This window comes from Cetorhinus maximus, chromosome 2 (assembly GCF_964194155.1).
Source record: "Cetorhinus maximus chromosome 2, sCetMax3.hap1.1, whole genome shotgun sequence".
In the NCBI taxonomy this organism is placed as follows: domain Eukaryota; kingdom Metazoa; phylum Chordata; class Chondrichthyes; order Lamniformes; family Cetorhinidae; genus Cetorhinus; species Cetorhinus maximus.
In genome coordinates this window covers 152,162,966-152,189,515 of record NC_135880.1, presented here as the reverse complement: position 1 = coordinate 152,189,515, position 26,550 = coordinate 152,162,966, and positions in this window count along the sequence as shown.

Below are 26,550 nucleotides of genomic sequence, written 5' to 3'. Positions count from 1 at the left end.
GGTTTATCAACTATGGTACTGAACTGTTTGAGGATAATCTGAAAATGTGAAGAAGAAAGATTGATAGAACAAAGAACAAAGAAAAGTACAGCACAGGAACAGGCCCTTCGGCCCTCCAAGCCTGCGCCGATCATATTGCCTGTCAAGCTAAAACATTTTAAACTTCCGGGGTCCGTATCCCTTTATTCCCATCCTATTCATGTATTTGTCAAGCTGCCTCTTAAATACCACTATCGTACCTGCTTCCACCACCTCCTCTGGCAGCGAATTCCAGACACTCACTACCCTCTGCGTAAAAAACTTGCCCCGCACATCTCCTCTAAAGTTTTCTCCTCTCACCTTAAATCTATGTCCCCTAGTAATTGACTCTTCCACCATGGGAAAAAGCTTCTGACTATCTACTCTGTCCATGCCACTCATAATTTTGTAAACTTCTATTAAGTCGCCCCTCAATCTCCATCGCTCTAGTGAGAACAATCTGAGTTTCTCCAACCTCTCCTCATAGCTAATAACCTCCAGACCAGGCAGCATCCTGGTAAACCTCCTCTGCACCCTCTCCAATGCCTCCATATCCTTCTGGTAATGTGGCGACCAGAATTGCACGCAATATTCCAAGTGTGGCCTAACCAAGGTTCTATACAGCTGCAGCATGACTTCCCAGCTTTTATACTCAATACCCCTGCCGATGAAGGCAAGCATGCCATATGCCTTTCTGACCACCTTATCCACCTGCGTTGCCACTTTCAGTGACCTGTGGACCTGTACACCCAGATTCCTCTGCCCGTCGATGCACTTAAGGGTTCTGCCATTTACTGTATAATTCCTACCTGTGTTAGACCTTCCAAAATGCATTACCTCGCATTTGTCCGGATTAAATTCCATCTGCCATTTCTCCGCCCAAGTCTCCAACCGATCTATATCCCGTTGTATCCTTTGACAATCCTGTTCACTATCTGCAACTCCTCCAACCTTAGTGTCGTCTGCAAACTTACTAATTAGCCCAGTTACATTTTCCTCCAAATCATTTACGTATACTACAAACAGCAAAGGTCCCAGCACTGATCCCTGCGGAACACCACTAGCTCCTAATGTAGGGAAATGGTGCATGATTAGGTGTCAACTTTCGCAATGCCCACATTACTGTCTATCAATGCCCAAGAAATTACTGCTGGTGATATTGCTAGATGACCCCACTTAATGCATTCATGTTACATTCCCTTCTCATTTATTTTATATACGAACAAGCAGCAAGAGTAGGCATAGGCCATTCAGCCCTTCAAGCCTGCTCTGCCATTTAATAAGATCATGGCTGATCTGATAGTAACCTCAAATCTGTATCCCACCTACCCCAATAACCTATCACCTCCCTGCTCACCAAGAATCTATCTATCTCTGCCTTAAAAATATTCAAAGACTCTGCTTCCACCACCTTTTCAGGAAGAGTTCCAAAGACGCATGACACTGAGAAAAAAAATTGCATCATCTACATTTTAAATGGGCGACCCCTTATTTTGAAACAGTGACCCCTAGTTCTAGATTCTTCCACAAGATGAAACATCCTGTCCACATCCACCCTGTCAAAACCCCTCAGGATCTTATATGTTTCAATCAAGTCGCCTCTTACTCTTCTACACTCCAGCGTTTACAAGCTTAGTCTGTCCAACCTTTCCTCATAAGACAACAAAACAATTCCAGGTGTTAGTCTGGTAAACCTTCTCTGAACTGCTTCCAATGCATTTACATCGTTCCTTAAATAAGGTGACCAATACTGTACACGGTACTCCAAATGTGGTCTCACTAGTGCCTTGTACAACTGAATCATAACCTCCCTACTTTTGTATTCAATTTCCCTCACAATAAATGATAATATTCTATTAGATTTCCTAATTACTTGCTGTACTTGCATACTAGACTTTTATGATTTATGCACTAGGACACCCAGATCCCTCTGCACCTCAGAGCTCTGCAATCTCTCACCATTTAGATAATATGCTTCTCTTTTATTCTCCTTGCCAAGATACACAATTTCACATTTTCCAACATTATACTCCATTTGCTAGATCTTTGCCCACTCACTTAACCTATCTATATCTTTTTGTGGCCTCCTTATGTCCTCTTGACAACTTACTTTCCTACCTATCTTTGTGTCATCAACAAATTTGGCAACCATCCCTTTAAACCCTTCATCCAAGTCATTTATATAAATTGCAAACAGTTGAGATCCCAGCACTGATCCCTGTGGCACATCACGCATTACATCTTGCCAACCTGAAAAAGACCCATTTATGCCTACTCCCTTCTTCCTGTTAGCCAGCCAATCTTATATCCATACCGATATGTTACCTCCTACAACATGAGCTTTTGTTTTCCACAATAACCTTTGATGTGGCACCTTATCAAATGGCTTCTGGAAATCTAAGTACAATATATCCACCGGTTCCCCTTTATTCAAAGCACGTTACTCTCTCAAAGAACTCCAATTAGTTGGTTAAATACGATTTCCCTTTCACAAAACTGTGTTGATTCCGCCTGATGACCTTGAGCTTATCCAAGTGCCCTGCTATAACTTCTTTAATAATAATTTCTAACGTTTTCCCTATGAGAGATGTTAAGCTAACTGGCCTGTAATTTCCTGCTTTCTGCCTTCCTCCCTTTTTGAATAATGGAGTTACATTTGGGATCTTCCAATCTAATGGGACCTTCCCCGAATCTAGGAAGTTTTGGAAAATTAAAACCAGTGCATCAACTAGCTCACTAGACACTTCTTTTAAGACTCTTGGATGAAGTCCATCAGGACCCAGGCTCTTGTCAGCCCACAGCTCCAACAATTTACTCAGTACCACTTCTCTGATGACAGTAATTTTCCTGACTTCCTTCCTCACTTCTATTTCCTGGTTTATAGCTGCTTCTGGGGTGTTACTTGTATCTCTGTAGTGAAAACTGATGCAAAATACCTATTCAATTTATCTGCCATCTCCTTGTTTTTCATTATCAATTCTCCAGACTCTCATTCTATAGGGCCAGCGCTCAGTTTGTTAACCCTTTTCACTTTTAAATATTTATAAAAAATCTTACTATCTATTTTTATATTTCTGGCTAGCTTTCTTTCATTCTCTAATTGTCCTCTCCTTATTAGTCTTTTAGTCAGTATTTGCTATTCCTGACATTCTGCCTAATATTCTGACCTGCCACCTGCCTTTGCACAATTACATGCTTTTTCTTTAAATTTGATTATCTTTAACCTTTCTAGTTAACCACAGATGGCTTGTCCATCCCTTGGACTTTTTCTTACTTATTAGAATGCATCTATTCTGTGCATTCTGAAATATCCCCTTAAATATTAGCCACTACATCTCTATTGACCTATCTCTTAACCTAATTTGCCAATTCACTTTAGCCAGCTCAGCTTTCATGGAATCATAATTGCCCTTATTTAAGTTTAAAAACTTAGTCTCAGGCCCACTCCTCTCTCCCTCAAACTGAATGTAAAATTCAATCATATTATGGTCACTGCTACCTAGGGGTGCCTTCAATATAAAATCATTAATTACCCCAATCTCATTGCGCAATACTAGTTCTAATGCAGCCTGCTCTCTGGTTGGCTCCAGAACATGCTATTCTAAGAAATTATCCCAAAAACATTGAATGTACTCCTCATCTAGGCCATCTTTGCCCATCTGACTTTTTGAGTCAGAGTAAAATCTCCGATGATTATCACTGTGCCTTTCTGACAAGCTCCAATTATTTCTTCCTTTATGCTCAACCCTACCATGTGGTTACTGTTAGGTGGCCTGTACACAACTCCCACAAGTAACTTCTTGCCGTTACTATTTCTTATCTATGGAAACCGTTTCCACATCCTGGCTTCCTGAACTTAGGTCATCGTACTCTCTGTGGTGCTAATACCATCATTGACTAACAGAGCCACCCCTCCACCTTTTCCTCGCTTCCTGTCCTTCCTAAATATCCTGTGCCCTTTTATATTCAGGTCCCAATCCATGTCCTCCTGCAGCCATGTCTCTGTAACGGCTATCAGATCGTAATTGTTTATTTCTATGTGCGCTCTCAGTTCATCTGTTTTGTTTTGAATGCTACGTGCATTCAGATACAGAGCTTTTAGTTGTATCCTTGTATTCTTTTTATAACCTTTAGGGCAGCATTTTCCCCCATCGGTGCGGGGGGGTTGTGTGGGAGCAGGCAGGTTCCGATTGGCGCCCCCAGTCGGGGCGCGGTGCCATTTTATGTGGGCAGGCCAATTAAGGCCCGCCCTGTGTGACATCTGTTCAGAAGCGCTGTGCACTCCCTGTGCGGGCGGGGGCAATTCCCTGAGCCAGGAGTGCGTTCTTTCATGCATGTGCACAAAAGAGCGCACAGATCTCCCTGAGGCAAAGTGGAGGAGATCGGCTCAAGATTCAAAATTTCATCAAAGGCAGAAAAAAATATTCCTGACATGTCCCCTCATATGACACTGTCACTTGAGCTGGGACATGTCAATTTCCTTTATTTAGACATTTCATACAAATTTTAATACCCTCATGAAACCTCATCCCACCCATGGATGAGGTTTCATGTTTTTTCTGAAGGCCGCCTGGCTCTTCGCCTGCCCACCAACCTTAAGGTTGGACGGGCAGGTCCATTAATCAGTTTAATTACTTTTTTAATGGCCTTAATAGGTCTTTGACAGTTCGGCGGGTGCGCAGCCAAATCGGCTGCACGCCCGCCAAACTGAAAATCTAAATGACATGGGGTGACGGCAGGACACACACCCAATGTCACCCCGTTTCATTTTACACGTTGGCGAGCGGGGCCCACCCCCTGCTCACCGACTGGAAGATGCAGCCCCTAGTTGCATCTGTTGATTCACTGTTGATTTGTACTCTCTATCCTTTCCTGTCACAGTCTGTTTTTCATTTCCCATAATAATACCTTCTTATTTTGTCTTGTCTCTGCTCTTTGATTTACCGCATCTTCCCTTAACCCCTTGCCCCCACTATTTAGTTTAAAACCCTCTCTACTTCCCTAGGTATGCGGCTCGCACGATCCCAGCACGGTTCAAGTGTAGACCATCCCAACGGTGCAGATCCCACTTTCCCCAGTACTGGTGGCAGTGCCCCATGAACCCACTTCTCCCACACTAGACTTTGAGCCACACATTCCCTAATCTGATTTGTCCTATGCCCATTTGCTTGTGGCTCAGGTAATAGTCCAGAGATTATGACCTTTGAGGTTCTGCTTCTTAATTGGGTGCCTAGGTCTTCATACTGACTATGCAGAACCTCCTTCTGTGTCCTGCCTATGTCGTTGGTACCTACATGGACCACAACAACTGGATCCTCCCCCTCCAGGGGGAGCAAGTTCCCCTCCAGCCCCGAGTAGATGCCCCACACCGTGGCACTAAGCGGGCAACACAGCTGTCTGGACTCACCCTCTTTGCTGCAGAGAATGGTGTGAATCCCTCTGACTGTACTATCTCCTACTACCACTACATTCCTTTTTGCTCCCCCCACTTGAATGGCTTCTTGTACCACAGTGCCATGACAGTTAGCTCATCCAACGTGCCACCCCCACTCGCATCCAAACAAGCTGAAAAAACCTCACTTGTTGAACAATTGTAAAGGCTGAGGCCCCTGCATTCCTGCCTCTGAGTCCCTTTACCTGCCTCACTCGCAGTCACACTCTCCTGTCCCTGACCACTGATCAAATCAGAAGACCCTGCCCTAAGAGGTGTGACTGCCTCCTGGTACAAAGAATCCAGGTAACTTTCCCCCTCCCTGATCCGCTGCAGTGTCTGTAGTTCAGCCTCCAGCTCATTAACTCTGAGCTGAAGCTGCTCATACTTCAAACACTTAGTGCAGACATGTTTTCTCCCACATGCTGCAGCTGTGACACATCATCTGTCCTGACATCCTTAATGTGTTCTAATTAACCGTTTAATCATTTTTTTCAAATATATATTTTACTTTTGTTTTTATATATTTTTAACCTTACCACCAGTTGCTAGACTATTTTTAACCCTAGGAATAGGATAAACCTTAGTTACTTACCAGATGCTCACCAGATTCTCCTGTAGCAGAGTACGACCACTTCCTGAAGGCTGAGAAAGTTAGAAAGCAAAAGAGCACCTCTTTCCCTTCCTTCCCTAACTCCCTGAATTACCCAACTCCCAGCACTCTATTCTAAGTCGCACTTCTTGCAGTAAACCTTACCTAAAGCTCCTCTTTTTACCCTGTGCACCGAATTCCCACTTCGAACCAAATTCCCAAATATACTCACTTGGTCTCTGTCTCACTCAAGCCAAAGTCTCCCCTCACTGATTCTGCGCCTCTTACTGACTTTATATGGGATAACACCTCTACTAAAACAGCGGACACAGGAATGTCACATGAATTATTTCAATGTCCATCTGCTAATGGTACAAATATCAATGTCTAGGTTTATGTGACTATGTATGTGTGGCAGGAGTACAATTTGGTTTCTGATTTAATCCAGTTGATTGATACCTTTAAGGTAGTAGTGAGAAAATTCCAGCTGGATTTCCACACATCACAGAAGGCAAACGTGGGGCAGATAATTAATCAGTGCACCAAGGAAAGGTCTCTTACCAGAAGCAAAATGCATAGTGCTGGATTTTCTCAGGAGCTTCAAGACCCTGACATCGGGACCTCATGTGAGTCCCAAGCCCACACTTAGGGCAGAATATTTCTCTCGTCAGGTGGGCATGAGCCTGACCTGAGCAAGCGTAAAATGACGGCAGGTGAGCATCCTGACATCATCGTGCACTCGTGTGATGTTTCGGTTGGCGGGGGCAGGCGGGAGTCGGCAGCGAACCCAACAATTAAGCGGCCTATCAAGGCCATTAAAGTCCTAATTAAAATAAATTTTTCACTGTCTGTCCAACCTTATGGTTGGCAGACAAGCAAATCAGCCAGGCAGCCTTTGGATTTTTTGCGAAACCTCATCTAAGGGCGGGATGAGGTTTCGATCAGTGATTTAAAAGAAAGATTTCAAACTAATTTCTAACATGTCCCTAGGGACATGCTTTTAACATTTTAAAATTCTTTATTTTTTATTTTAAAAATCTTCAGCTCCCTCAGGCAGCTCTGTGCCTCAGGGAGCTTTTACTGCGAACCTCTGCACACGCCCTCCCTCCTCCTCCATCCCGGCAGCGTTGAGTGCTGCAGGGCACACTTTACAGTGGCTGAGCTGTTAATTGGCCAGCCAGCGTGAAATCGTGGGTGGCGGTCCGTTTCACGGCCACTCCCGCTCACCCCCGCCAAGCCTGCCCGCTGACCAAAAAATCCTGGCCTTAATGATTGCAATGGCGAAGATGCATTCGCCACCTCCATGCTTGTCATCCTATTAAGAATGAGGGCGAGCTCTTGATATCGACTTAATAAGAGGGCTAGCAGTTTTAGAGCCTTGGCAGCCTGACTAGGAGAGGTGGGCATTGCTGAGGCAGATCACGGACCATGAGGGCACATCAATGAGGAGGCGCCCTCAGAGGAACACATTTAAATTACAAATTTTGAGAGGCGATATTGTTAGGCACCTCAGAGAACAGGGGAAACCCCTCTGGGTGCATTGTTTGGGCCAGGGGTATGGCCTGTCTTAGCTGTGGCATTGTCATGGAGCCAAAGGTGTCATGGCACAAATAGCCCGTGGCCTTTTTTTAAATTCATTCATGGGATGTGGGTATCACTGGCTAGGCCCATCCCTAATTGCTTTTGAGAAGGTGGTGGTATACCGCTGCAGCCAATGTGGTGTAGGTACACCCAGTGCTGTTAGGGAGGGAGTACCAGGATTTTGACCCAGCAGCAGTGAAGGAATGGTGATATATGGAATTCATTGCCACAGAAGGCCGTGGAGGCCAGGTCATTGAGTGTATTTAAGACTGAGATAGATCGGTTCTTGAATGGTAAGGGGATCAAATGTTACAGGGAGACAGCGGGAGAATGGGGTTGAGAAACTTATCAGCCATGATTGAATGGCGGAGCAGACTCGATGGGCCGATTGGCCTAATTTCTGCTCCTATATCTTATGGTCTTATATTTCCAAGTCAGGATGGTATGTGGCTTGGAGAGGAACTTCCAGATAAGTGAGTTCCTGCTTGCATCTTGTAAATGGTACATGTTTGTAGATGGGGTGCCAATCAAGTGAGCTGCTTCGTCCTGGATGCTGTCAAGATTCTTGAGTGTTGTTGGAGTTGTAATCATCCAGGCAAATGGAGAGTATTCCATCACACTCCTGGCTTGCGCCTTGTAGATGCCGGAAAGACTTTTGGGAATCAGAGGTGAATTATTTGCTGCAGGATTCCGAGTCCCTGACCTGCTCTTGTAGCCACAGTATTTATACAGCTAGTCCATTTCATTTTCTGGTCAATAATAATCCCCAGGACGTTGATAGTGGGGGATTCAGCAATGGTAATGCCATTGAAGGTCAAGGGGTGTGGTTTCTCTCTTGTTGGAGATGGTCATTTACTGGCACTTGTGTGGCGTGAATGTCACTTGCCACTTGTCAGCCCAAGCCTGGATATTGTCCTGGTCTTGCTGCATTTGGACATGGACTGCCTCAGTATTTGAGGAGTCATGAATAGTGTTGAGCATTGTGCAATCGTTAATAAACATCCCCACTTCGGACCTTATGGTAGAAGGAAGGTCATTGAGGAAGCAGCTGAAGATGGTTGGGCCTAGGACACTATCCTGAGGAACTCCTGCAGTAATGTCCTTGAGCTGAGATGATTGACCTCCAACAACCACAACCATCTTCCCTTGTGCTAGGTATGGCTCCAACCAGCAGAGAGTTTTCTCCCTGAATCCCAATGATTCCAGTTTTGCTAGGACTCCTTGATGCCACACTCAGTCAAATGCTGCCTTGATGTCCAAGGCTGGCACTCTCATCTCACCCCTGGAGATCAGCTCATTTGTCCATGTTTGAACCAAGGCTGTAAATGAGGTCAAGGGCTGAGTGGCACTGGCAATACCCAAGCTGAGTGTCTGAGCAGGCTATTGCTAAGCAAGTGATGACCCCATTCATCACTTTACTGATGATTGAGATAGACTGCTGGGGTGGTAATTGGTTGGGTTGAATTTCTTCTGCTTTTTGTGTACAGGACATACCTGGGCAATTGTCCCACATTGCTGGGTAGATGCCAGTCTTGTAGCTGCACTGGTATACCTTGGCCAGGCAAGTTCTGGAGCACAAGTCTTCAGTACTCAGTATCCAGTACCTTTAGTCGCTTCTTGATATCAGTGGACTGAATCGAATTGACTGGCATCTGTGATGCTGGGCACCTTCGGAGGAGGTCGAGATGGATCATCCGCTTGACACTTCTGGCTGAAGATTGTTGCAAATGCTTCAGCCTTACCTTCAGGAAGGGCACCACCATTACAATGGCATCTCCACACATGGCGGAGGGCTACTCTTCCAGCATAAAAATGCCAGTGCGTCCACAAAATCAGACCTAATTGGTACCGTAATCAGAAGGAGGGGCGAGTTTGGAGGCTGGTTGGATTGGAGGAGGAGTTTGGAGGGATCGGGGGGAGAGTTTGGAGGCTGGAGGAATGTGGGAAGAGTTTAAAGGCTGGTGGGATGGGGGAAATTTTGGAGGCTGGAAGGATAGGGGGAGAGTTTTAACCCTGATACTGGAGGCGGGGAGAGTTGGGGCGAGAGTTTAGACACTGAGACCTGGGTGGTGAGTGGATGGAAAAGATAAATTAAAATGATTAAAATGAATTAAGAACTGCTGGGGATCAGGTGCTGCTCTCAAGCATGTATTGTATAGTGGAACGATTTTTTTGGACAAAATGAAAAACTGAATAAATTCAGATATTATTTAAGTAATTAATTTCCGTGCATTCTTCAATGCAGATTGCTAAGCGTGTTTAATGGCTTTGAGTGTGCTGGACATAGGTTTGAGTGCACTGGATAGCTTTGAGCGCACAATCAAATTTGATAGCAAATTCATTCCAAATGAGGGCTTTTGATGTCAAATTGTAATTGAGAACACTGAGTACACTTGAAAGCAAAAATGATAAAATTTTCTGGTAGGTTTGGCTGTCCACGTCCATTGTACAGGCAAGAGATCCTGCACCCCACTTGCCCATGAGAAACATCTTTGTTGGCAGGAATATGCAGGGAGCTGTCCCGACGTGCTTACCACGTACTTTCCTGGTCCTTCGATGACCAAGCCCACCATCAAGGGACCGGGCAAATTCAGCCCACATGAAGTTTTATTTGTACATATGTGTTCTTGTAACCTTTACTTCATCTGATTTGTGTGAGGGTACTGTGTGAGGGTACAGTTACACAGCTGCAGGCAGCCATTGGATATCTCACCTGATTGAGGCTTGTAAATTGTCTATTTGTGTTCTTGTACTTTGCTCTTTGTTCAAGTGAAATAGTTTGCTTACTTCCACCCATCATTATTTTGACTACCTTTAAACATGCCTCTCCCTGGTCTTCTTTCCTCCAGCAAAAATACATTTAATTGCTTTAGCTTTCCTTCACAACATAGTGTTTGTGTTCCAAGCCTGAACCAACCTTAATGTATCTATAGCCTTATTGGGGTCAGGTGACCAAAATTATACAGGCCTGACTAGTGTGAGTTGAATATATTCTTATTTGTAATTTGGCACTTTGCAGATGTATTGCAATACCAAGGATAACATTTGAAATTAATGTATTTTGGATCTGTATGACCAGCTAATTAATCTTTAACTGGTATATTACACCATGAAAACACCAATAAATCTGTTCCGTGGTCACAGTTGAAGCAAAACCAGACTAAGACTTGAGGATCTGATTTGACATAGCTATTGGCTTTCAATTTTAAATTTTAATTAGCCAACAAAAATGGTTGATGATGACAGTACTAAATGATAGGATTTTTAATTGTAAACAATCATGGCCTTAAAGAAGTTAGCTAAAAGGCAGTTACAGTGTTCAGGCCCTGTGACTGCATTTTGTTCAGTCAGGCTAGTAAGATGGGAAATAAATTCAAATTACAGCTCATATTGTAAATTATTTACAGTACTTCAAAGGCTTCTATATATTGAGCATGAAAAGAGAGTGGAAAAGGGATGGGTATCTCAGGAAATACATTTGGTGTTATCAGAGCATTTCATTGCAGACCTGAGGTTGTTAAAGCTGCAGCTGCCTTGTGATTTGAAGTGTCCCTGATGAAAAGGTTGAAGCTGAAAATCTGTTCAAATAAAAAAGCTTCCTATCAGCGTCCATTATGAAAATATTCACATTTTTGTCGAAACAATCACATTAGCAAAGCACTGCATACTTCTGACCTCCAGTTCTGACCCTAAGCACCAATTCTGTGAATTGCAGGAATGCAGGCAAAGGGTAGTGGGATGGGGATTGAGTTAAAAAGCATCGGCCAGCTGTCTAAGTACAAAAAAATGGTGTCCTTGATATTGAATTCTGCTGTGAAAACATAAATATCTTTACAACAGATGGTGCTTGGAAGAACATTTTAACAGATAGGCATCTTCACCTCTTGCCTAAATGTCAGAAAAATGTAATTATAGGACAACATAGAGTGCTACTGGTTTAAAATCTGCAGCAAAGTATAAAAAGATAATGTGTTAGCACCAAAAGGAAGGGTGCCAATAGGATTAGAAGAAGAGGCTCTTGTGGAGCATAAACACCAGAAAGCAGATGGGCTGAGTGGCCTGAATTTATACTGTAGATTCTTTGTAATTGTATGTATACAAGTAAAGAGGAAAAATTAGATTTATATAAACATAATACTATAGTGACACCGTAACAGGGAAAATTTTTAAGGTTGTGAAACAGTATAATTGCCTTAAACTCGAGGAACAGTTTGGTTTGTATGCAGTAAAGTGAAATACAGATTACGTTCTTCCTAAATTTAAAACAAATGTTGTGAAAAGGGACAACATTCTGAAGTGTTTCCTTCTGAAATCCTTTCTGATCCAATTTTCTGGATTGAAACAATATTTGCCCATTTATAAAATCTATCAGCAAATTAATATTCATAATCAAGAAAAGGCCAAATTGCCCAATAAACCAGGTCATATAAAAGCCTCTCCATGTTGGACAGACTTTGTTTTTCCTTTCTGCCATTGATAGTAGTATATCTTCCATGCTGTGCAAATTGGAAGTGAAATTCAAGAAAAGTGGTTTTCAAGTCTTATAGTCCATATGCCCTGTCCTCCATATGCCCTGTCCTTATTTTTATATTTCCAATAATAGTATAATTTTTTAAAAATTCATTCATGGGATGTGGGCGTCGCTGGCTAAGCCAGCATTTATTGTCCATACCAAATTGCCCTTGAGAAGGTGATGGTGAGTCACCTTCACAGAATCACAGAGTGCAGAAGAGGCTCTTCGGCCCATCGAGTCTGCAACGACATGTGAGAAACACCTGACGAACCTACCTAATCCCATTTACATGCACTTGGCCCATAGCCTTGAATGTTATGCTCATCCAGATACTTTTTAAAGGATGTGAGGCAACCAGCCTCCACCACCCTCCCAGGCAGTGAATTCCAGGCCGTCATCACCCTTTGGGTAAAAAAGTTTTTCCTCACATCCCCCCTAAACCTCCTGCCCATCATCTTGAACTTATGTCCCCTCGTGACTGACCCTTCAACTAAGGGGAACAGTTGCTCCCCATCCACCACGTCCATGCCCCTCATAATCTTGTACACCTCGATCAGGTCGCCCCTCAGTCTTCTCTGCTCCAACAAAAACAACCCAAATCTATCCAACCTCTCTTCATAACTTAAATGTTTCATCCCAGGCAACATCCTGGCGAACTCCTCTGCACCCCCTCCAGTGCAATCACATCCTTCCTATAATGTGGTAACCAGAACTGCACACAGTACTCCAGCTGTGGCCTCACTAAGGTTTGATACAACTCCAACATGACCTCCCTACTTTTGTAATCTATGCCTCGATTGATAAAGGCAAGTGTCCCATCTGCCTTTTTCACCACCCCACTAACATGTCCCTCTGCCTTCAGAGGTCTATGGATACACATGCCAAGGTCCCTTTGTTCCTCAGAACTTCCGAGTGTCATGCCATTCATTGAATACTTCCTTGTTAAATTACTCCTTCCAAAGTGTATCACCTCACACTTTTCAGGGTTAAATTCCATCTGCCACTTATCTGCCCATTTGACCATCCCATCTATATCTTCCTGTAGCCCAAGACACTCAACCTCACTGTTAACCACCCGGCCAATCTTTGTGTCATACACAAACTTACTAATCCTACCCCCCACATAGTCATCTATGTCGTTTATATAAATGACAAATAATAGGGGACTGAGCACAGATCCTTGTGGTACGCCACTGGACACTGGCTTCCATTCACTAAAGCATCCTTCTGTCATCATCCTCTGTCTCCTACAACTAAGCCAATTTTGAATCCTCCTTATCCAATTACCCTGTATCCCATGTGCATTTCCTGATTTATAAGTCTCAGAACAGTTCTGTTGAAGGGTCGTGAGGACTCGAAACGTCAACTCTTTTCTTCTCCGCCGGTGCTGCCAGACCTGCTGAGTTTTTTCAGGTAATTCTGTTTTTGTTTTGGATTTCCAGCATCCGCAGTAGTTTTTTGTTTTTATTAATAAAGGAAGCATGTAGGTTACTGGGAATGAAGCAGAAATTCCATATATCATATCACTCACAAAGCTTAGGTTTGGTTGAGCGAATGAACAGGACATTGAAGAAAGCATTAGCCAAAGCTATCCAAGAATCAGGGAAAAGATGAGCTGATTTGTTGCCCAGCATCCTCATGGGATTAAGGGTAACACCTAATAGGACAACTGGATTAACCCCATATGAGCGAATGACAGGAAGGGCTATGAGATTGTCAGGGGACGTTGTAACTGGAATTGAGGAAGTTGGACCCACAAGGGAAAGGGTCAAATGATTTGTGGGGGAACTGTGCAAGTAATTGCATGAGTTACGGCAGGAGGCCAGAGATCAACAGATCATATGAGATTTGGAAATGGAAGCAGGCATAGAGTAGGTGAGAGTGCCCAATGTAGGAGAGAGGGTAATAGTAAAAGTAGTGCCCGAGAAGCCGGGATTTGCACCAAAATGGGTGGGGCCATAAGAGGTAATAATGACTAGTGATACCTGTATCTGCGTTGATCTGAAGGGGAAGAGTGCTGGAAACAGAAGACAACCTACTATGGGACCTGACTGTGCTGCTGTGCCCAGAACTGGAACCAGGTCTGGTGAACGTATTAATGTTAGTAAGAGAAAACAAGGGTATTATATGATAAAAGCAAAATACTGAGGATGCTGGAAATCTGAAACAAAAACAAAAATAGCTGGAAAAACTCAGCAAGCCTGACAGCATCTGCGGAGAAGACAGTTAACATTTCAAGTCTATATGACTCTTCATCAGAACTAAGGAGAAATAGAAATGAGGCAAAATATAAGCTGGTTGAGGGGGGTAGGAAAGGTAGAACTGGATAGAGGGCCAGTGATAGGTGGAGGCGAAGAAGAGATTGCCAAAGATGTCATAGACAAAAGGACAAAGGGGTGTAGACGGTGGTGATATTAGCTAAGGAATGTGTTAATGGTGACATTAAGGGTACAAAGCAGGTAGAAAGCACTTGCTTTTCCTTACAGACCAAGATCTGACCCAGGCGGGGTACAGGTCTTGGCAACTGTATTCGAGAGTCATGCACGGACTATGAATGAGCTATTTAATGAAGGGCATAATGTCTCACAAAAAGCAGCCGAAATAATGTCTGCAGTACCTATGGTACTCAAGCAAATGCGGGAAAACCTAAGGCATCTACATGAGGGGAAGATACCCCCGTGGATCACAAATGAACAACTGACCAACCTATCCAGAAAGACAGGGGCGAGCGTAACCGGCTGCCACTCAGAGGTTTAGTACTCGTGTATCCAACCAATACAGAATGTGTTGTGAAAAATGTTGCTTGGTATAGTACTGGCATTCCCTGTGTTAATAAAACATGTAGAACATTATACAGGATGAAGAATATAGAGGTAATTAGAGAAGATTATTACATGAGACATCACAATGTACCACCATATGTAGTAGAGATAGAGGGAAACATGATAGGTACTACCTTAGACAGATGTAGTGCAGCATCCTCCTTGGTAGTGTGCCCCCAACCAATATATGAGACAGCAGAGGCCAGGTGTGGATTTAATGCAATAGCCAATTATACAATGGAAACCATATGGGGTACAATGGAACCAACTCATGTCACATACTTAGGAAGAGGGAGATATTGTATTACCACATCACAGCGAGAGTGCCTTTCTGGGAATCGTCTATGCCCACTGACTGGTCACACAGTGTGTTTGCACCCACAGGTGCCAGCCCGGTTGGGTAGGGTGGAGCTGGTAGATATCAACAAGCCAGAGATGGTTAATGTGCAGGTCGAAAATGATATAAAGGATAACCTAACACAATATATTGACCACCTACCCAATTCCAGCTCTGTCTGAACACCTTACTGCAATACGGAAGGAAATCAGGAGGGTGCACAGGGCCTACTACATAGGGCAACAGAGCAGGAATGTATAGATAACAGTATAGAGCAAATAGACAATACCATTGGTGGGAGGACCTCTGGGACTGGAGCCTCAATGTACAGATCCACCCATGAATCAGGATTATCTCCCACATTTAGGTAGTGGCCCAGTTAGTACAGCTGTTGTACTTGACATGCCTCACATGTACCTTGAGGAGACAACTGAAGGCCCAAACACTGCCTAAGACTCCAGAACGTATGGAGGTGGAGGTTCTTCTGAAAAAGGGGAACCAGGGCCTAAGAGTAGAGAATATAGCTTTCAGCCTAGGATGACCGACTGCTGAAGAGGAGAGATATATAGGGCTTAGCACGGTCCACATGGTATAGCTGGCTCTCTGCGATTCCAAGTCAGTGCCTGGCCAGCACAAGGATGGCGAGGAGCTGGGGCAGGGATATATCATTGGCCATTTGGCCAAAAGAGGGGATTGTTAGAGTCTCTGAGACGTTCGTTAATTTCACCGTAACAGTGCCAATCAAGTGGGCTGCTCTCTCCTGGATGGTGTCGAGCTTCTTGAGTGTTGGAGCTGCACTCATCCAGGCAAGTGGAGAGTATTCCATCACACTTCTGACTTGGGCCTTGTAGACAGGTTTTGGGGAGTCAGGAGATGAGTTACACGCCGCACAATTCCTAGCCCCTGGACTGCTCTGTAGCCACAGTATTTTGCTGGTTAGTCCAGTTCAGTTTCTGGTCAATGCTAACTCCCAGGATATTGATAGTGGGTGATTCAGTGATGGTAACGCCATTGAATGTCAAGGGATGATGGTTTCTCTCTTGTTGGAGATGGTCATTGCTTGGCACTTGTGTGGCACAAACGTTGCTTGCCACTTGTCAGCTGAAGACTGGATATTGTCCAGGACTTGTTGCACTTGGACATGGACTGCTTCAGTATCTGAGGAGTCATGAATGGAGTTGAACATTGTGCAATCATCAGCGGACATCCCCACTTTTGACTTTATGATGGAAGCAAGGTCATTGATGAAGTAGCTGAAGTTTTCCTAGGACACCACCCTGAGGAACTCCTACAGTGATGTACTGGGACTGAGATGATTGGCTTCCAACAACCACAACCATCTTCCTTTATGCTAGGTTTGACTCCAAACAGCAAAGACTTTTCTCCTTGATTCCCATTGACTCCGGTTTTGCTAGGGCTTATTGATGCCACATTCAGTCAAATGTTGCCTTGATGTCAAGGGCAGTCACTCTCACCTCACCTTGGGAGTTCAGCTCTTTTGTCCATGTTTGAAACAAGGCTGTAATGAGGTCAGGAGCTGAGTAATCCTAGCAGAATCCAAACTGAGCAGGTCAGCAAGCAGGTTATTGCTAAGCAAGTGCCGCTTGTTAGCACCATTTCAGTGTGACAGAAGCGACTTCCATTATAAATGTGGACGTAGATATCTTTAATGGAAAATCTTTACGGGAATTTTAACATATTATAGACAATAGGATAGAATTTCTACAGGAATTCTATGCAAACTTCCCTGTAACAGCAGTAGTGCTGGGGGGTGATTTTAGATGGATCTTACATTTGGGATGGGGGTAGTCCTGGGGCAGGAGAAGCTCCTGTTACATCTGACCCCACAAGGAGAGGAAAAATCAAATATTTTTAGAAATCTTCTGTATTTTCTCTGTTCTGGCCTAGGCTCCTTCTCTCACCACCTTCACCCAGTGGGAAATTCACAACAGCTTCCCTGCTCGGGCCACAAGTTAATATTGCAGCCAGGGCCTGGTGTCATCATCAAAACTCGATCAGCATATTTAAGGAATAACTCCAGACTGTTGATAAGGGTAGATTAAAATAGAAGAGAGCAGGAATGATATGGGACATTGGTTGGTAAGTTGCTGCTGGTTAATTTTAAATGACCACCCAACAACAACCTAAAGTGCTGTAAACTGCAGGGCTATGGGCCGGTGCAGGAAGGTGGGATTGGAAAGGGCACCTGGGTGTCCTCGAGCTGGCATGGACAAGATGGGCCGAATGGCCTCCTTCTGTGCTGTAACTTCTCTATGGTTCTATGGTTCTAACAATGAATATATCTGGCACTTAGGCCTTTAACATGGTAAAACATTCCAAGATTCTTCACAGAATGTAATCAGAAAAAGATTGGCACTGAGCAAAAGAAGAACACATTAGGATAGGTGGTAAAAGAGGGATTTTTTAAGCAACCCCTTAAAGGAGGAGAGAGGGGTAGAGAGTGAAAGAGGTTTAGGGGAGAAATTCCAGAGTCTAGGACCTACATGGCTAAAGGCATGGTCGCCAAATGTGCAGCAAGGGAATTGGGGATGCAAAAGAGGTTAAGCAACCAATGTAGAATTCTTGGAGGATTGCAGCACTGGAAAAGGTTACAGGGATGAGCCATGGACAGATTTGAACATGAGGATATGAGTTTTAAAATTGAGGTTTTGGTGGATCAGCAAGTACAGGGTGATGGGTGAACAGAACTTGGTGCAAGTCAGGATATGAGCACCAATCTCCCCATTTTGCTGGGAAGATAGGGTTAAACCATTGTGCAGACAACGCAAAAGAAAAATATGAGGTAAAAAATTGATAGTCAATGCAAAAATCTGATGATTATTTGAGAAAAACTGGTTTCCTATCAAAAATTATGTTGCAAATTTCGACAAAGTGAGAGCTTCATAGACATACATTTCTACAAAGGTTAATAACTCAAAGTCATGCAAAAATAAAACTATTCCAAAAACCACAACATGTTTGCTTTCCCAAACTTCTTTTTGATTAAGTTCACTGACATTCTCCCTGTAGTGATATTGTAGGTATCACATAAGTTCCTTCCATAATTGTCCCACTTAGCCACACTATCAAACAGAGTGATCTGACTCTTGAGTCAGATAAATGTGTAAACCTATTCTGGAAACCTGCAATTAGAATCCAGAGCTCGGAGCATTGAACCATGTTCTCTGACCACAGTAACTTTATACTACATTTGAGAAGATTGTGAACACCCAACATCCTCACAGTGGGGAGCTGTGCAATATTCTGAAGAACTAGACAGAAATAACAGGTTTACTTGGATATCACAGTGCATTAGAAGAAGTTTTACATTACAAAACTGTTTTCTTATCTCAGAAACCTTTGAATTTCACAAGGAAAATACATTTTGATCATGTGGGGTATGAGAGAAAATTACTGGTGATCTTTATTTGGTATAACATTATGGGCAGAATTTTCCGTGTCCGCTGGCGTCAGGTGCATGATCGGTGGCATAAACAGGTAATATGGCGCGATCAGTTTTATGATGGTGGGAAACTAGTTCGCAATCGCCTGCTCCCCCTACTAACGGCAGGCCGTGTTTCCCATCATCAGGCGTCAGGAACCTCAGCATATCATTGTCAGGCCAGCCCACCGGAATTGTTCCCCAGTCGCTGGATTGTCCATCCACGTTGGCGGGAAAGCACACCGACGTATTTCACAACAGCACATAAAAGGCGTGCAGTTAGCAGCCTGCTCTTTGATGGGAACTCGGAGGTGAGTACACAACATTGTGCAGCGCTCACCAGGGTCACCTGTTGGACTTCAAGCTTTGGGGTCTCGGGGTTAAGGACAGCCCTAACGTTGAGGCGCCTGGTGGCTGGGCGGGGCAAGGGCAGTCCTGCCGTTGAAGCAACTGATAGCGGTTGGGGGGAGGGGGGGAAGGAGGCAAGGGCATATTGCCTTTGAGGAGACTGGTGGTGGGGGAGGTGTGTGCAAGGGAAGCTCTGCCATTGAATATACTGCACATGCATTTGGGGTGGGCGGGTAGGGCGGGCGAGTGAAGTGGCCACGCATTAGGGAAACCTGTATAATGTGACCATTCCCCTGCAACTGAGACAGTCCAGGTGCAGCCACATTAATATGATTGGGGTCGGGCTTCAAGCTTATTTGCCCATTCAAGCAATGCAGAAGCATCAAAGTGCCACCAGCTGCTCCAGAGCTTGCCCCCCTGACGTCCCCTCGCCTGCAGACTGCAAATTCATGAGCATTCTAGTGGACTGCAGAACAATTGGAAAACTGCACACATTGTACAATCTCCTCACTAAAGCTGGCCTTGGAGCAGTCACTGCTGGAGTCCCTCACAGCCCCTGCAATGTCAGCATTGCAGTTTGGACAGTCTCCCCCATGGTTCAAGCTAACAGTGCAGCCATGCAGTGCACTAATCTCTGGCCATCCAAGTGGTGGCCAGCACTCTCCGGGGAGCGTTACGGGGCCGTCACACTTAACCAGGACAGGTTCTTAGTACACCCATGCTAACCGTGTGTCTCTCTCTCTCTCTTTCATCTTGCGGGGGGGAGTACTCAGGACCATGGAGCCTTGTGAGCTAACTGTATGCCTGATGGTCTACAGAGCACGAAGACGATGGAGGAGAGAGCGACAGAAACTCCTGGCTGCACAGAGGCAGGAGCAGCAACCTCAGGAAGAAGTGACGGCTGGGGCTCCTGCACATGCCGCCCAAGAACCACATTGACCCATCACAGGCCAGCACATAGCGACATCCAGGGCCCATAGACGCCGCCTTTCATTCTTGCAGGTGACCAAGAACCAGTGTCGCCGAAGACTGCGCATGTCTAGGGAACTGTTCGGTCACATCTGCCAGCTACTGCAGGATTTGGCGCCATGTGAACATGGATAGCATCCACTGCCAGTCGCCACGAAAGTGACCACGGTGCTCAATTTATGCACCATTGACCCATTTCAGGGCTCCACAGGTGACCTCTGTGGCATTTCACAAGGCTTCACCCACAAATGCATCCATGTGGTCACGAGTACCATCTTTACGATGGCACACAACTTTGTGAATTTCGCCCAGGACCAAGACAGCAAAAATGCAAGAGCGCCCAGGTCTCAGGTTTTCCACAGGTGCAGGGTGTGATCCACTGCCCTCGTGATGCTCAGATCTCTGTCGCAACACACAGTGAACTACATCAACAACAAGGGTTTCCATTCGCTGAATGCGCAGCTGGTGTGCAACCACCAGAAATACATCCTGCAGGTGTGCGCACGGTTTCCAGGGAGTGTACATGACACCTACATCCTCAGTCAGTTACAGATCTCTGGAGTCTTCCAGGGTCCACACAAGCTGCAAGGATGGCTCCTCAGGGGCAAGGGGAGAGGCCGTGGCTGAAGAAGCCGCAGAGGCCATGGCTGGTGACACCCATGCGGTGGCCTCAGACTGCAGAAGAACGATGGTATAATGAGGCTCATGCTGCAGCTCGCACCTTGGTGGAGCAGATCATTGGGATGCTGAAGGTGAGGTTCCGGTGCCTGGACCGGTCTGGTGGGGCCCTGCAATACAGTCACACATCATCGTCTGCTGCACCCTTAACAACCTGGCGCTCCAACAGAGAGACAAGGCTGGCTGAGGAGGAGATGGAGGAGCTGCGTTCATCCTCCAATGAGGAGGACACCGACAGGGATGAGGGTGAGGAGATCCTCAGAGACGACAATGACGGGAACGAGGCCCTCACACTGGCTAGGCGAGGCAGGCGTGCTTGGGAGGCCCTCATAGCTGCTACTTTTGTGGAAGATAATGATGGCATGCAATGAGGTGCCCCAGAGATCCTCACTCGCATCTGTGAACATTTGACTCCAGTCTGGCTTATAGCAGCGCGAATACCCTCTGTGAGAATGCTCCTGTCATGGAGACACAGTGGAGGCCCTAATAGTCACTCAATTGCCGGGGAATGATGACGACATGCATTGAGGACACTCCACAAATCTTCATATAGCTTCTGAGAATGCCTGACTCCTGTCTGGCCTAGGACAGATCGCTTGCGCTCTGTGATCAGGGTCATATCATAGAGACACATCCATGAAACTGTAGAAGCATCTGATCCTCTGTCCACTGTCAGCACCTGAGCCCTTCAGGAGCACAGTCACAGATGCTGAAGAGATGAGGGTCAGCCCCTTCTTTAAAGGTGCTGAGAGCACACCGAGAGAGAAAATGAGAGAGCTCTGCGGCACCTGACCACTACATTCTGGCAGCAATGACAAGCACTGCCGAGGTGCAGGCATCAGTGATGTTTCCAGGGAGTGTGAGGCTGGACCATCACTTTGGTCTGAAGGCTGCACAGAGCACAGGAAAGAGGCCCTGGACTGAGACACCTGCCTTTATCTTGTGCAGAAAGGTTTCACATCTGAGTGACAAGAATACTGCTCATCAGAACAAGGAGCCATAGGCAGGGAGACATTCTTGGGAGTTTATTGACAAGAGCGAACATGATATACAAGTGATTAACACCTGGGCCCAGGCCATGCAACCAATTCTCCTTAACTTTCCTAACCCTGCCACTACAGCTTGGTGCTCCTCGGACATCCACAGTGGAGGTGGAGGCAACCTGCTGACTGCAAAGCCCTCTCTGTGATGACCTTGGCGGGTGTCCTCTGGACGACTGAGACTTGGAGGGCCCCGGCCTGTTTTCGGGGTCCTGCTGTGCAGCAGTGGCCAGTGAAGCTGGAGCTGCAGAGCTCACAGGAAGTGGGGAGTCAAATGGGCCAGCCACTCCCGGAGTCACCTGGATGGTTGGGCCCAGAGTGTGCACCTGCTGATCCTCCTCCCTATGGGTGCCTGCGGGCCCCTAGCTGCCTCCTTGATCAGCAGGGGTGGCTGGAGTGAGATTGATCTGCCCCTCACCCCTTTCGTGTAGACACTGTTTTAGGCCAAATATGGCAACAGCAATGGAGTTGAACCCACATAGCAGTACATTAAAGACGTCTTGGACCAAGGTCTCCCATGGCAGCCGCCATCCTATCAGTGTTGACCTCAGTGCGTTGGCATGCCAGTGCTATCACCTCAGAGTGAAGGCAGATGGACTCCTCCATCATGCTTTGTAATCTGAGGAGAGCAGTGGACATCCCTACCGGATGTTCCCGAGCTTGCCTTTGCAGTTCCAGTAACTGTGACATGACCGAGTCCAGATGCTCGTCACCTGACTCGGACTCAGCAAAGTTCTGGCCTCCATCAGTCCTCCGAGTGCCAGAAACCTGGGAAGTCCCTGCCTCCACTTGCAGTGGATCAGACGGTGCAATGTGCTCACCAGATTGTGATCCCGGAGCTATTCTAAAGCTAGGCCCCACTGAGGTGTGTTTCTCTGCGCTGGTGGAGGGTGTGGGTGAGCGCTGATACAGGACTTCAGAGAGAATCCCTCCAGATTCCTCTTCAGAGGTTTCTTCGGGGCTTCATTGGAGGCCCTGGGTCATGGACTCTGTCAGCTGTTTGGCAGATGTGCCTCCGAAAGCAAGGGGAGATAATTAGTACATGGCAGTGGCCTGTGAAAGAGGACCCATCACTCACAGCATTGTTGTCTGATGGATGTTGCACTGATGGATGCTGGACCCTCACTTAATTGAGCACCGCCGACCTCACTGTCAGCACAGGACTGTCCAGATCCTCGCCGGCCAGCTTGATGGCTGTGTTTTCAGAGTCAGTGAGGACCTTGATTTTTGGCATTTCGCCACTGGTCTGTGACCTCTCCCTCTTGTGCGCCAGCTTGTCTTGCATAAATAGAGATGGAGAAAGTGTAAGCAGGACACCTGCCAAGCCAGATTATAAGTATGCCTGGCCTACGTGGGTGGTGAGTGGTCCCATGGATGGGATGAGGACAATGACGGTGAGTGTGAGAGAGTGAATGGTGATGTCCCTTGATTCAGCAGTAAGTGAGGGCCCTGTGGGTGTGTTGAGTTTGTGAGTATGTGAGTTGAGAGTGATGAGAAGAGTGACTTACCCTGGCAGAACAGAGGAGATCATTCATCCTCTTGCAGCACTGGGTGGCTGTCCTCTTTTGAAGGGCTTTGGCACTGACCACCGCTGCCATCGACTCCCAAGCCTGGTTAGTGTTGTTGTTGTCCATCATGTGGCCAGAGTAGGGTTAGAGGACATCCCGGAGGACCTCCACGGCATCCTAAAGGCACTCAACAGATGCATTGCTGACCCTGGGGGCTGCAGTCTTCTTCAGTTTCAAGGCCATGTCCTCCATGCAGCAGTGGTGGTCTGGAAGCGCTGAGATGTGTGCTTGCGACTGGACTTTAAATATGGCACCCAGCGGGGTGATTGCAGGCAGGTGACCATAAGACCATAAGATGTAGGAGCAGAGGTAGGACATTCGGCCCATCGTGTCTGCTCCGCCATTCAATGAGGCCGTGGCTGATCTGATAATCCTCAACTCAACTTTCCTGCCTTTTCCGCATAACCTTTGATTCCCTTACTAATTAAAATTCTGTCTAAAATGAGAGCCTGCCCGCCATGGGAGTGCTTAAATAATGTGGCAGATTTGGGACGATACAGCGTGAAAACCCGCTATCGCAGCTGGTGGGTAAAATGTCGTTTTAGCCACCCACTACCACACTTAGTGCAAATTCCACCCTATGGCTAATTTCAACAATGCATAACAACTTTCATTTCTGTTTTTACTCTACATTTATATTACCTGTACCTTCATATTGCCATTCAAACTAAAGAAAAAAAATTTTTTTTTTCAATCAGGAAATATGGATATCACTGCCAAGTTATTATTACCCACCCCTAGCTTCCTCTGAGAATTTGGTTGTTAAACAGCTTCATGAACCGCTGATAGGCAATGGGTTCCAGGATTTTGATCCAGCACTGATGTAGGAATGACAAATTATTTCCAAGTCAAGTTGGTGTGTGACTTGGAGGGGAACTTGAAGGTGTTTCAGGTGCCTGCTACTCTTATTCTTCTTAGTGGCAGAGATCATCAGTTTGGAACAAAAGAACACAAGAGATAGGAGCAGGAGTAGGTCATACAGCCCGTTGAGGCTGCTCCACCATTCAATACGACCATGCGTAACCTTGGGCTTCAACTTCACCTTCCTGCCTCCTCCCTTTATTCCCTAAGAGACCAAAAATCTGTCTATCTCAGTTTTGAATACATTTGATAATTCAGCACTCTTACTGCCTGGCATTAGCATATTGAAAGGATTTGCAGGTTGATAATCGACGAGTTTCAAAGAAGATTGATACTGGACTCGAAATGTTAACTCTGTTTCTCTCTCCACAGGTGTTGCCAGGCCTGTTGAATTTTTTCAGCACTTTTTATTCTTATTTATGATAATCAACCTGATTGGCCATGCTATGAACATACCTTGCGTAGCCATCAAGTCCTGGAGTGGAACTCGAACCCGGAGCTCCTGGCTCAGAGGTAGGGACACTAGCACTGCGCTAAAAAACACTTGCCAAAACAGCTGAGTGTGGGAGGGTGAAGTAAAGCTTATCAATTTTCAGACTGATTGATAGAGATTGTTAGCAGGTGAATGCTGGAGTATAGAGAGCTGAGCCACAACTGCAGATTGCAACATGAACAGAGTACATCATAGAGTGGGAAATGAGAATTTGGTGAGATTGGGAATTCAGTGAAAAGAGGAGAAAAATATGCTTTTTAGTTAAACTTGTTACTTGAAAAAAACTAATAATAAACCAAGTGAATTACTTACACAAACCTATAATTGATTAAATATATAAAACAAGGGTAGATAGAGATGACAATTCAGAAACAGTTTCACATCTGCAGCATGTCAGAGTTTGTGGAGAACCTCAAAGGTAATAATCTCTGGATAACTACCTGTGCCATGCACAAATTAGCATGGGGACAAAGAGATTAGAGGTTTAGATGGGTGGCTGAGAGAATAGTTTTGGGAGGCAGGAGCTTCATCTCATGGGGCATTGGTATCAGTACTGGGGAAAGAGGAAGCTGTTCCATTGGGATGGATTTCAGTTAAACTGGGATGGGGCCAACATCCTAAAGAATCAAATAACCAGGGCAGTGTGTAAGATTTTCAACGACTAGGGGGAGGGAGTGTTCAAATAAGAGTAAATTGATAAGTCTGATGAGAAAAATGAAGGCTGTAGAACAGAATAGCAATTTGCACAAAATGAAGCAGATCATGTCAGGAAGGAATAGAGCATAGTGACAAAACACTTCAAATCGGAGGCCCAGGTACCTCACAAGGCTGCTGCGGGTCAGCATGAGTGTGATCATGCCATGGAGGAAGGAAGACATGGGAGACGTGCTTGTGATATTAATTGCTGACAGGTTCCAGGAAGAGTAAAGTTATGTGAGGGAATATGGCCACATCTCTCCTAGCCCTCAATGCTCTTTTCTTTCAACTCAGGGGATGTCCACCCACTTACAGCGAGAACAAGTCCGGCATTCACTCTTGCGTATTCTGACCTCATGAACTGCCAGGCCATGATCTTTGCTTTGGTCCATGGGGCCCTGTGAGTGAGCTTAGTCTGGGAACTGAGAGTCCACTTAGGAACAAGAGTGATGTGAGAGAAGACTTGAAGCCTTCGCCCCCATCTAATGATGCAAACACTGCTGCGATGAAATGTGGACATGCCTAGGGATCTCCTCCTCTCGTATGTGTTTTTTCTTCTGCGACTACCACTGAGGAGACACAAATGCCACTAGAATATCATTGCTGATGAGCTTCCCTCACTCAGGCTGATGACCATCCTCCCTGTGAGTGCCTGACGGCCCCGTCCTGACTCCTGCAGGAGGTGGTGCACCTGGAGGGATGTCAAGATGCCTCGTCCCCAAGTCACCTACATCTTGATGGTGCCCACCAAGGTGTGTGGCTATGGAGTCCAAGGCCAAGTGCAAATGTGGCAAGACCTGCTGGACCAAGGTCTCCATGGTGGTCATCAGCCTTCCCATGGTAACCTCGAGGCGCTCACATGTCGGAGCCATAACATCAGACAGAACACGGACGAGCTCTTCCATCGTTCGCTCTAGCCTACTGAGTGACTGCCGAAACTCTGCCTGATGTTCCACCACCTGTCATTGCATCTCCAGCATTGATTTGGCAGCTACTTCTGGAGGCTCCATCTGACTTGAACTGAGTGGGTGGCTGGTCTCCAGCAGCCCTCCGAGTGCCGGAGTCCTGGGCTGTCCCTGCCTCCAACTGCTGCAGGGACATGTCAGTGAGGTGTTCCCCAGAAACTGAGCCCGAGCCATATTTTTTCAGTCCACGCAGGAC